The sequence below is a fragment of the Grampus griseus genome (assembly GCF_964374135.1).
Source record: "Grampus griseus genome assembly, chromosome: 6".
NCBI lineage: Eukaryota > Metazoa > Chordata > Mammalia > Artiodactyla > Delphinidae > Grampus > Grampus griseus.
This window is the reverse complement of record NC_139000.1, coordinates 37,411,647-37,423,884: the sequence shown is the minus strand read 5'-3', so window position 1 is coordinate 37,423,884 and position 12,238 is coordinate 37,411,647. Positions and strand designations below refer to the sequence as shown.

The 12,238-nt window shown below is 43.9% G+C and overlaps 1 pseudogene across 1 annotated transcript in view; it reads right to left on the bottom strand.

Moving 5' to 3' along the window:
- LOC309824134 (ras and EF-hand domain-containing protein-like) overlaps nt 1-11,169 on the bottom strand; it is a 51,309-nt pseudogene extending 40,140 nt beyond the window's left edge. Inside the window, exons 1-2 of the transcript in view lie at nt 11,131-11,169; nt 9,373-10,304 (exon numbers count right to left, since the gene is read on the bottom strand). The product of the transcript in view is annotated as a ras and EF-hand domain-containing protein-like (transcript). The remainder of the gene's footprint in view (nt 1-9,372; nt 10,305-11,130) is intronic.
- Nucleotides 11,170-12,238: the final 1,069 nt, after the last annotated feature.

The window sequence follows — 12,238 nt, the reverse complement described above, 5'->3', positions numbered from 1 at the left end:
TGTAAGTGGAATTATACATTATTGGTCCTTCTGTGATTGGTTTATTTCACTTAGCATAATGTCCTCAAGGTTCACCCATGTTGTCACATACTGCAGAAGTTCCTTCTTTTTTTTAAAGCTGAGTGATATTCCACTGTATGTATACACCCCATTTTCTTTATTCATTCATCTGTCAATGGACACTTCAGCCATTTCCAGCTCTTAGTTATTGTGAATAGTGTTGCAATGATCATGGGAGTGCAGATATCTCTTCAAGATCCTGATTTCAATCCTTTTGGATATACATGCAGAAGTGGGATTGCTGGATCATATGGTAGTTCTATTTTCAATTTTTTGGAGGAACCTGCATACTGTTTTCCATAGTGGCTGCACCACTTTACATTCCCACCAACAGTGTACAGGTTCCCAATTTCTCCACATTCTAACTAGCACTTATTACCTTCTGTGTTTTTAATAACAGCCATCATAACAGGTATGAGGCAATATTTCACTGTGGTTTTGATCTGCATTCCTCTGATGATTAGTGATGGTGAGCATCTTTTCATCTCCTCAAAAATTTTTTTGCCTGAAGGACAAAATATTCCAGCAATGAAAGGAAACACCATTGTGGTACCAGAAAATATGACCTCTCATCACTAAATTCCCTTATTTTTGATCAGAAATCATTCCATTCCAATTAATTTTTTTACCTGTCTTAAAACTGTGACAGACAAGTACTTCCAGCTTCAAATGAAGAGAAGGAAAGACATCAGGGGAAAAGGTGTTCTGGATATCTCAGTGCTTTCAGAGCTCAGCCCTCCTCCCCCAAGGACACACCTATCAGGGCAGCATAATCTGGAGGTAGAAAATATTGTACAGCACCACCGGCTGAGCCTGAACAAGGTAACCCTGAAATGACAAGAATATCCAAGAGCAAAAAAGAGAGTAAAGATAGACTATCTTTGGGTCAAAATATGATCCCACAAACTTGAAAGGGGAAGAAGTAACATGATTAAAGGTCTAAGGGCACCATGGAACCACATGTTCACCGATCTTCAAAGCAGGATCACAACTGACACTTGAATTTACCAGGGCATATTCACAGGTAGGAAACAGGGGTTGCAAACTGGAAATGGTATCTTTCCCACCTCACGGAGTATGGAAAATTAGAAATTTCTACTTAAAAGCTGGATGTTTCCCCATCCTTTATAAGCTGGCATCGCTGGCAACACTGGGCCTATATCCTGCCTGTCAGCATCTGTCCGTCCCCCCAGCAGATAAAGCAGAGGCTGCTACCGGGCCCCAACTCCATTCTATCGGGTCAGTGCTATCTGCCTGGCCGCGGAGGCCTCTGAGTCTGTGAGCCCCTCTCCGTGACATCAGTCACAGCCCACGGGATGGTGAAGATGGCAACCTGAAGATAATCTGACCAGGACCTAGAATCTCTCTTGTTGAAACTGTATCATCACCACACAAGATAAGTGGAGATAATGTCTCTACTGAAGAGAGGAAAATACTGCCTGAATTTAGTAGGTGTGCTTGATTTCCGACCCCCAGTGAGACCTGGACCCAGACCATCCACCTCATGATTCTTCCCATTCATTACACTCCCTGGTGCCTCTGGAGAGCGAGCAACTGGCCAAGAAACTTTGATTTTCGACTGGGTATGATTTTTAAGCACCCAGTTCCTAGCACAGTCCCAGGCACATGTGGATACAGAAAAAAATCTTTTTTAAATGAAGTGATTAAAATGAATGACATAGGAAAAAAGCACGAAGAGTTTCTTCTGTGGGCAAATGACAAACATGATCCTTAAGACTGGGACCAATTTAAGATGAACTTCTTCCACAATATTTTTGCCCTCAATTTAAATGATGGACAAGATCAATAAGTAATGAAAAATGGAGAAACTAATGTTTTCAATCTTTTATAGTTCTTGAGGAGTTCAAGTCGTTTTAGAACAGTATTTCTCACACTTGACTAACATGTAGACCTTATTAAAGAAAATATCCCCTATGGATTGCAGAGTTGACGTAAATATTGTCTATATCATGTTACGAACTATGAACAAACATAAACAGATATAAACTAATTATAGTTCCAAAACAATGTGCCCAACACACGTTTGAAAATCAATGGAATGATAATTAACAACATTCATTTAATCCAACAAGGGATGCACTTCCACTGAAACTACATCCCCACAGCTAATGTCAGTAGGCACTGACACACAGCTTGTGTGCTGCACTTTCCAGTTACATTTACAAGATCAAAACCCCATTCCCCATCACTTTTCCATTGAGAACACAGAGACTCCAACACTATGTTGTCAATCAGTTTCATTTTACACATCACTTATCCATTGAGAACACAGAGACTCCAACACTCTATGTTGTCAATCAGTTTCATTTTACACGGACACATCACTTACTAAGCCCACTGCTGTGCCTTCCTCATCAGCCCATGACAAGTGGGGCTGTGGGTGCCGCATAACCAGTCTGAAACAAAGAGGCAGGTTTTGAAATGCTGTAGCCAGATCTGTCATGCAAGGGTCATCCAGGTGATTGCAAATGTGCTCCAAATAATTTGTTTTATATTATCATATAATGATAACATAAAATAAAAACAAAAATGTTTAGTCTTCTAAGACTCCCAAGCATACAAGACCCAAAGGGTCCCTGATTGGAGAAACATTCTTGACATGAAATGTCCATAGTCCAAGGATGTGACCAGAGGTATTTTTCCATTTATTATACTGCATCCCAGGTCCTTCAGGTGTTAGAAACTCCTAGATATTTTAAAAGGTGAAACAATAAGCTTCTTGAAGGTCAGGGTCACTCTAGTGCCTGGGACACTGGCAGGCACATGAACACTGAGGGAATTAAAGAAACATGTCTGAGCTACTGCATCTATATATCTTTATAAGACATACAAATGAAGGCCTTAAGGTTTAAATTCACTTTCCTCTTTTTATAGTTACTCTGACAAAAGCAATTATAATTTGGAAGACGCCAAACACTTACCAGTTGAAGCAATGAAACTGTTTTTCTTGTTTTTTTGTTTGTTTTTTAAATTTTTGGCTGGGCCGTGCGGCATGTCGGATCTTAGTTCCCCAACCAGGAACTGAACCCTGCCCCCTGCACTGGAAGCACGGAGTCTTAACCACTGGACCACCAGGGAAGTCCCATGAAACTGTTTTTTTGAGGAACTAATATCAATGAAATCATATGTGTCATTCCACCATTACAACTTTCCTCTGGGAAACAGTGTTTACTTCCCATTTTACAACATGGTATGAGACTAATAGTCAGATAGGAGAAGCCCGAGTACCATGATAAATAATCTCTTCCCATTTCTTCCTTCCAGCAATATACCGCAGTCAGGCCCTACCTAAGCTTTACCAAGCTACACATGAAGCAAGAAGGTATTGTATATACCCTCTTAGGAGAAGAAAGCAGACATCTGAATCACTACAGCATCCTAACCTTCCCCATCACCTAAAAGCTCTCTCCACCGTCAGCCTCTAAGCTTCCATTCACAGCACATTAGCCTGTTTCAACTACTTCCATTTTACAAATGAATAAGATCATGTAACCTGGGAAGTAACTGAGAAACAGGTAAAGATGTTTACATGCTCAAAGTGACAGGAGTAGTACGACTGTGAATTTGAACAGTGATTCAGGATAGGAGTAAATGAAAACTTCAGGTTAAAAGCCAAGCCAGAGAAGAGTCTGTGGCTCTTAGAGCATAGTCTTCCAATGATACCTCATTTTAAGCCTTTCTCTTTTTTTTTTTTTTTTTTTTGCGGTACGCAGGCTTCTCACTGCCGTGGCCTCTCCTGTTGCGGAGCACAGGCTCCGGACGCGCAGGCTCAGCGGCCATGGCTCACGGGTCCAGCCGCTCCGCGGCATGTGGGATCTTCCCGGACCGGGGCACGAACCCGTGTCCCCTGCATCGGCAGGCGGACTCTCAACCACTGCACCACCAGGGAAGCCCCTAAGTCTTTCTCTTTTTGTCCACACCATAAGGCAGAGTAAACAAGCTCTCATCAAAATCTGACAGCAAAGCTCGGAACAAACAGTGAGATCTGAGGGTCAGAGCAGGCCAGAATACCTTTCTGGGGCCAGGAGGCCAAAAAGAAGTTACTATCTTGTGATGAAACTCAAATATCAGAACCAGACGGGGTCACCACCAGCAAGCAGAGCTCAGAAAAACTAAGCCACACACAGATTCCTGCCAGGCCCAGGCGCAAGGTTTGGAAGGTTCAAGGTAGGCTGTGGTTTTCACAGACAGGTAGGCTTCTCCCACTCAGCAGTAATGACACACATAATTGTGACAGAGGATATATTGAAGGGAAAAAACAAAAAGCAACAAGCCAGCAACAATTAGAAAATAAAGATATAGAGAGAGATATACAGATAAAGATATAGATAGATAGATAGATAGATCTTTATGCATCTGTCTCTATATATCTCCAGTTCTGAGTGCATAAAAGGCAGAGAATCTCTGGAAAGCCTGTGGCTAGCACACTGATAGGCCCCAAAGCCAGGGCCAAAGGAAAGCATTACACACAGTCAAAAACACTCAGTGGCGCAGTGGTTAAGAATCCGCCTGCCAATGCAGGGAACAGGGGTTCAAGCCCAGGCCTGGGAAGATCCCACATGCCACGGAGCACCACAACTACTGAGCCTGCACTCTAGAACCCATGAGCCACAACTACTGAGCCCACGTGCCACAGCTACTGCGCCTGTGCTCTGGAGCCTGTGCTCCGCAACAACAGAAGCCACGACAATGAGAAGCCACCACAAGGAGAAGCCCGTGCATCACAACGAAGATTAGCTCCCTCTTGCCGCAACTAGAGAAAGCCCGAGCGCAGCAACGAAGATGCAATGCAGTCAAAAATAAATAAATTTAAATAAATACACTTTTTAAATAAATAAATACTGTATTAAAAAGAAACAAACAAACACTCTTCCAGGACTGAGGCTCAACCCACAATCATGCCTCAAGGCTGAAACAAACCTTTATCTCCTTGGAGAGCACAAGATATTACTGGCCATACGAGTGAAAAAAAAATATTTATCTTCAAACACTACAAACACAGTCCAAAGCACCCAGATGCTCACATTTGGAAGATACTCAAGAGCTGGGATCAACCAGAGAAGAGCTGATTTAACTCTCGCATCTCAAGCTGCCTCGGGGCCGTTCTCATTGAGTGGGAAGAGAAGGGAAACTGAGGCACTATCTAATCAATCAGTCAGTGTCTCTCCATCCGTCTGCTCGTCTTCTGCCCCCTCTCACCCTGTCCCTCTCCCTCTGTGTCTCCAGGTCACTCTCTGTTTATTTCTCTCTTTGCGTCCACCTCTCCTCTCTTCCGTTCTCATCTTGCAAAGCACCACATCATGTAGGTAAAGTGGGTTTATGAAGCAACTACACTATTGCAAAAGAAGATGATCAGAGGGAAAAGCCCTAAAGTGGAACCCAAGAAAGGGAAATGTAAAGGAAACGCTGACCGATGCTGAAACCACGCCTCTGTGTACTTGTAGCTATGTGTTTTAAAAAATCTAGTGAAGTGGGACTGGTGTTCAACTGTTGCCCTTTTCCTCTCTATTTTAGTCAACATCTTTATAGTTGTACAGACATGCTGAAGTAAACTATTTTGACAACCCATACACAGGTCACACATGGGTAGTTTTGGTTCCTTCTCCATTAAGTTTCTTGCTTCTAAATTATTCAGCAAAAGAGTCCTCTTCAACATTGTGTGTGTAGAAAAGGTGCAAATCACGTGAAACAGCTGACAGCATGGGTCCAATTTTGGCACCTGAACGAATCCCACCCTAGCCCTGTCTGGCAGGTCACCAATCACACTAACCCCTATTACACTAGATGCACCCACCCTGGGTCTGTCCCTGGTCTGGCTATTGTGGCACAACCAGTGCCCGTGCACAAACCCATTGTGGTTCCAGTGCCAGCTGGACCCTTGTGTTTCTGTTTCTAAGAATGCGGGGTTCCAAGTTAATTTATCAACGTGAATCAGTCAACAAATGACAATCGCTATCACTACAAATGGAACTGAGAAAACTCTGAAAAGCTTCAGCTCTGATCAGAGGAGAGAGATGACTTCCTGTTATGCCCTTGCCTCAGTCAAATGCTCAATGCGTGCGTGTGCGTGCACACACACATACATACACACACACACACACACACACCCTATACCCTTCTCTCCTTGCCAATCTCACAACACACCAGCGCTCACTAGGAACTTGAAAGTATAGGGAGGGAACCAACAAAAGAAATGAAGGCATCACACACAGCATGAACTAACTGCATTCTCAGTATACGAAGCAAGGAATCAAAGAACAAGGGCTTATTTGATTCATTCAGCAAATATTTATTGAGTACACTTATTGTACTGGGTACAAACCTTGCTTTCACCAAGCGAATGTCCCTGGCACCAGAAACTGGCTAGACTAGGTTATTACAAGTCTGCTCTCTGCTTCTCCCCAGACATCCTCTCCCCACGTTATGGATTTTTCTTGGCCTGATACAATCCTCCTTCCAGAATTCTCTTACACAGCTACATCACCTTGCCCATTCTGGTTTCACCTGCTGGCTGACCTAGTTCTAGCTTACTAGGAAGTGGTGACGGCCCATCCTGACCCTCTGGACCATTCACACCTGCCCAACTCAACAGGTCACTCGGACACTCCCGTCCCCAGCCTTTAAGGAAAGGAGTCCCTCAGTATTATAAGAGAAAACGAACTTAAGAATGTGTTAACACATCCCAGAGACCATTTTTATTCTTTCCCAATGCAATGTTATTTTCTCTCTAATATCGCAATTATTGATAACTGAGGAATTTAACCCAAATTTGCTTAATATTTTGATCTAAGAGCTTGAATGATCTTTGAAATGGAAACCGCCACCACATTTTGCCTCTACAGGAACCAAACATTCTTATACTATCTGATATCTGTTCTCCTCAAACTGTACATGAATCCTCCTAGGATAGGCATGGGACAGGGTCACCTGGGGGAAGATGGAGTGCCAGGTGGGAAACTAAGCCACCAGATGAAATGGCACACCTTCCCAGAGAGACAATTTTCCCCTTGAAAGGAAATATAACATTTTAGATTAAAACAAGCCCCAATATATTATAGAGTAAAATGAACAAATGCATGATTTTTTTTAAGATAAAAACTCAAGACTTCAAAGAAAGCTCCTGCTTGTGGGCAGTGTGTCAGGCTATGCCCACAATCCACGGTGTTTCCTGCAAATAACTCTCTTGCCTTTACAACTTCTTCGATGAAAGTTTTGAGAAATGTTTAACCCACCCTATGAACTTCCTGAGGGCATGAACTACGTCTCCTCTTTCTCTTTGTCTCCAGGGACCTAGGACAGTACATAAGACAGTGCCTGGCACAAAACAGGCACTCTGATGTTTGCAGGATTAATTTGGCTGAAATAATGGCAACAGCACTGTCAATAACAAAAGATTTTTTATCACATTTGAATGGGAGGAAGGGAAGGTGAACAGCTGTATGAGGACATGGAATAGAAGCAACCCAATTTACCAAACAGCTGATGGCTGCCATGTGAACAATCAGATGAAGCAACTCAGTTTATTTCTTTTCCACTTGAACAAGTACAGGAAGGCAAATATTGTACCTGTTAATCTCGCAGAAGATGGGGGTGGGGCTTAGGACACAAGTCTACCAGATGACATTGGTGCTATTAAATTTAATAACTTCTGAAGAGTTGGAAAAGCACTGTGATAATAATAATGTCACCAATGATATTAAGTCCTGGTTTGTATGCTGATCCTAAGAAGGTCATTTTGATCATTTAAAGGTTGTGTCATATATTTGCTGCTGAGACTTGACAACTCTGAAAAGTAGTTCAGTGTGTGTGTGTGTGTGTGTGTGTGTGTGTGTGTGTGTAAAATGTGGTGTGGGCTTACCTTTCCTTATTCTTAATATTGTTACCTTTTTTAACTAGCTGGACCTAAACCAAGTTACACATGAAAGATGATCCAAAGTATATATGGCTTATAGCAAAGTTTAAATTTTTCTACTTCCTTGGTGGAGACACTGCATTTTCACTCATTTGTAAATAATAGAAAAGATGGTATCACACACACTTTCTCCACACAATCCATCTTATACTGCAATGAGCCACTTTCTATGCCCAGTATTCTCGAACTCTCCAAACTGCGGGGAGAGGCTGTCCGGAGGAGGAAGTGAGGACTCCCAGCCCTGCAGGTCTAAGCGGTGAATGGGTGAGCCAGGCCACTGCTGCCTTCCAGGGCTATTTCCTTTTCTGAGTCATATGTCTCAAATATGTGAACTGCCAACCAAAATGATGCCTTTCAGACCTTCCTAATAATGACAGCCAGAGATCCATAAAATTTCAACGGAAATCCAGAGAGCAGAAAACCATTTTATCGTATTAACATGCCTGTAGCGCCTGAGGAAGAAGTGAAAATAGCTCAAGACATACCAAGACTCCTGGCAGAGATAGATGGAAATTAATCTCAATAAAACCCGACTATCTTTCCCTCTATGCCCTAAACCTGCAGCCATCCCCTTTCGCCTGAGAATTAAGTAACCTGATGTTATGTTATTTCTGTCGGAGTCATAAGAGTATAGAGTTTATTTTTCATGATTTTATCATTTTATTCTGTGATATAAAAAGCGAGAGTTTTCACTCTCAGTTTACAACATCTGGGATTAAATGCTGCTCTTTTATTAACTGGGCAAGTCCCTTAACGTCTTTAGGTCTAAATTTCTCCATCAATCAGAGATAAGAAAGTCTACGACCCTGTTTAATTCTGAAAATCAAACAAATGAGCTTGTAAAATTGTAGGCATCAATGAATATTTGTGTGCAGCAATATAAATGCACAACAATGTCTTGTTTTCTATGTAGTAGCAGGAAAACAGGGAGTACAAAAACTGCTATAGAGAAAGCCAAACTGGCTAACAGCTCGGGTCATGGCTCAGGTGCCGCTCAGGTGCATCCAGGAGGCCTGGAGTAGAAGGTGCCGTAATCAAGTCGTTGAGAAGTGGGAGCGCTCCTAAATCAGTGTCTGGGAAGATTCTCCGGACGCTGCGGATTTCACTTTGGCCTGTATAACTAACAAAGTGCCCTTTGCAGGGCTCAGATATGAGCAAGTAAAACTTTCTCCCCAAACTCTGACTCTGAACGCATTCCCTTTCCTTAACGCTAGGGCATCTCGGCTTAGGGAAGTTAAAGCGAGTCTGTGAATGGAGAAAAAGGAACTCAGAGACTAGGAGGGCTGCACGCTCCGCAGTGTAAGAGGAAGAGATGGCAGCGCCCCTGGGAGGACAGGAAACACCACCGCCACCTCCCGCCCTCCAAACTACACACGCACCTGGGGATGAACTTGGCCTCGTCCCACAGTCGTGCCTGGAAGTCCTGTCAAGCCTAGCCAGGGCTCGCTGCGTCCCAGGAGGCGGCCAGAGCCGCCGCCGCGTCCTTGTCGCCCTCGTCCTCCTCGCTGTCCCCGGGGTCGGACCCCGTCTGGTTCTCGCGGCCCCCAGCCAAGGCGCCGTCCCCCGCGGCCGGCCCAGCGGAAGCCGAGCGCAAACTCCTGGAAGGTGAGGCACAGTCGCGGACGGCTTCCAGCCTCCGGAGCCGGCCTCGGCGTCGGCCGGCAGCACGCGCAGCTGCACGCGCAGCTCCGCCCACAGCGCGCTGAAATTCTCGCGCTCCAGCTTCCCTGAGCGGTTCGCAGGCGACGAAGACGGAGCGCAGCCCGGCTAGCTCTTCCAGGTCCCCGTCCGCCTCCGTCCCGCCTGGTGGGGCCAACCGAAAGGGCTCCGGGGCGCGACTGGGCACGCGGTCCGCCCCGGCTGTGGCGACAGCGGGGAGTCCGGAGCCACCTGCTGAACCCCGGGAGCCGCCGCAAATTCGGCGAGTCGGGCTGGTTTGACCACTGGCGGGAACCTCCGGGCGGGGCGAGGCGCCTGGGTGGGTCGGGACGGCGCGCTCCGACGCGGCTTCGCGTTCTGCCAGCCCTGGAGCGGTGCCAGCGCGCCCCTGACCCCGCGCAAAAATGCCCGCCCGCGCCTGAGACCCCGGCGCGGCCGCACGCGCCTTCCCGGAGGGGAGGAGGAGCGCCCAGCTCCGGTTCCCACGCCTCCGGGATCCCGGCTGTGCTTCCCGTGCGGAGCTCTGGAGCCTGAGTTTGGGGCTGTTGGAGTTGGGGGGTCCGGCCGGAGCTGAGAGTGAAGCAGTAGGCTCTTCGGCGTAAACAGTGTTTACTCGGGTCAGTCTAGAGCTGGCAGGAGCGTAGAGAGCTAACTGGACAGAAAGGGGAAAGGAAAGTAGGGGTAGGATTCCAAATTGGTTAACGTTATGTGTATTTTATTCTTTTCTGATTCCGGAAAATTGGTAAACTTCTGTATATACAAGATTTACCAGAAGACCCCCATTCTCTGATTTTACTGGTTTTCTTTAATGCATGTCCGTCCAACATTAAGATCCAACTAGTTAATGCACATTAGGAATCACATAGATCTTCCAGATCCTCAAATCCAAATAATTTTTCACAGTTCTTGTCTCCAAAACCTGAGAAAATTAATAACCAAAATCCTTGACAGGCAGCAATATTTAAACAAGGACTGAGGTAGCTTTTAAACAAATCTTATGGAAATTATATGTGCAGATGTATGTTACCCTTTGATCTTAATTTCAACAGTGCTATTATTGTTTCTTTAATACTGGCTGCTTAATGGGTATAAGATCGTTAAAATTCATCCATTTTTATTCTTTTTTTTAAAAATCTCGTCTTATTTTCAAGAGACCCTCACTTTGTCCTATGACTTATGCTCCCTTTGGTGATTCTCATAGCTTGTGAAAATACATTTCGGTTATTTTTACTTTATCACATCAGTTCCCTCCACTTTTTAGACTTTTTTATTTATTTCCATTTCTTTTAGTAATGACTCTGTATTCCATTTATTCTCATTCTGAATTCTCTCTATTGCTTATTTGATTGTTTTCAGTGTCATAGAGGATTTGACTGACACATTTCTTCACGCTGATGTTCTTAAACAGGAAGCTAAATGCTAAACATCTGAAGAACTATTTCTTCTTGAATAGTACAATAAATAAGGTCAACACTCACAGCATCCGTCAAGCTGTAAATGCCACTGATATTCGCCATCTGTAAATTTAACTAGTCAATTATGAGAGGCATTCTATTAAGAAGCCCTGGTCTTAGCAATCTAATTGCTAAGTGAATATAGTTCTGCTCAAGTAGATAGCTAATACATTGGAATGAATTTTATTATTAGTGCAATAAAAATTGTTATTGATTTTGGGTTTATGTGTTTTCCTGTTTATTCTAAAGACTGATTTTTCCATATAAAGTAAAAAGTGGCCTCGGTAATGCCACTTATTACCTCGGTAATGCCTTTAAAGCTTTTCAGATATACTTATTAAACTGAATCTTTGAAATATTACTATCATTCTGTTAGCAATTAATAAATATCTGTATTTTTCAAAATAGATAAGTTAATATTTTTAACTGCTTTGCCAGAAATGCTTTCTTGAAGACTGCTCTTGCAACTTCCTTCCTTAACTCACACTGACCTTTGCACTCAATTCTAAATTCTTATATTCTTTGACCTGCTTTGTCCTTTCAATAAGCCCCTTCACTGAGGAGTCTCAAGAAACATGGATTATTCCAAAAGTCTGTGTACACACCTTCTCATTTCCACTGATTTTAATCTACTCCATTTATCACAACAGTTATCATAACAACACAACAAACACCTAGTGATTTAAAATAGCAGCCATTTTATTTGCATAATCTCACTGCCATCACCTTGGGCAGGGCTCAGGTAGGTGGTTTTTCTGCTGGCTTGCCTGGGATCATATAGTCATGGTAGCTTTACTGTGGCTGTGTGGTCTTAAGAGCGCCTCACCCATACGTCTGGAAGTTGGTGCTGGCTGTTAGCTGGACATGTGTCTTCAGGAGGCTCACACCAGCTTTGTCACATGGTGGCAGTGTTCCAAGAGGTTTAGGACCAATGCACAAATGCTTTTCAAACCTCAGCTTGTGTCATGTTTGTTGCTATTCCATGGATCAAAGGAAGTCACATGGCCAAGCTCTAAGTCAATGGAGGAGGGGATTATACAAGGTCATGAATACAGGGAGATGTACTTTATTGGAGGCCCTTACTATAATAATATACCATACTTAGCCTCTAACACATTCTCTCAGGCTCCTG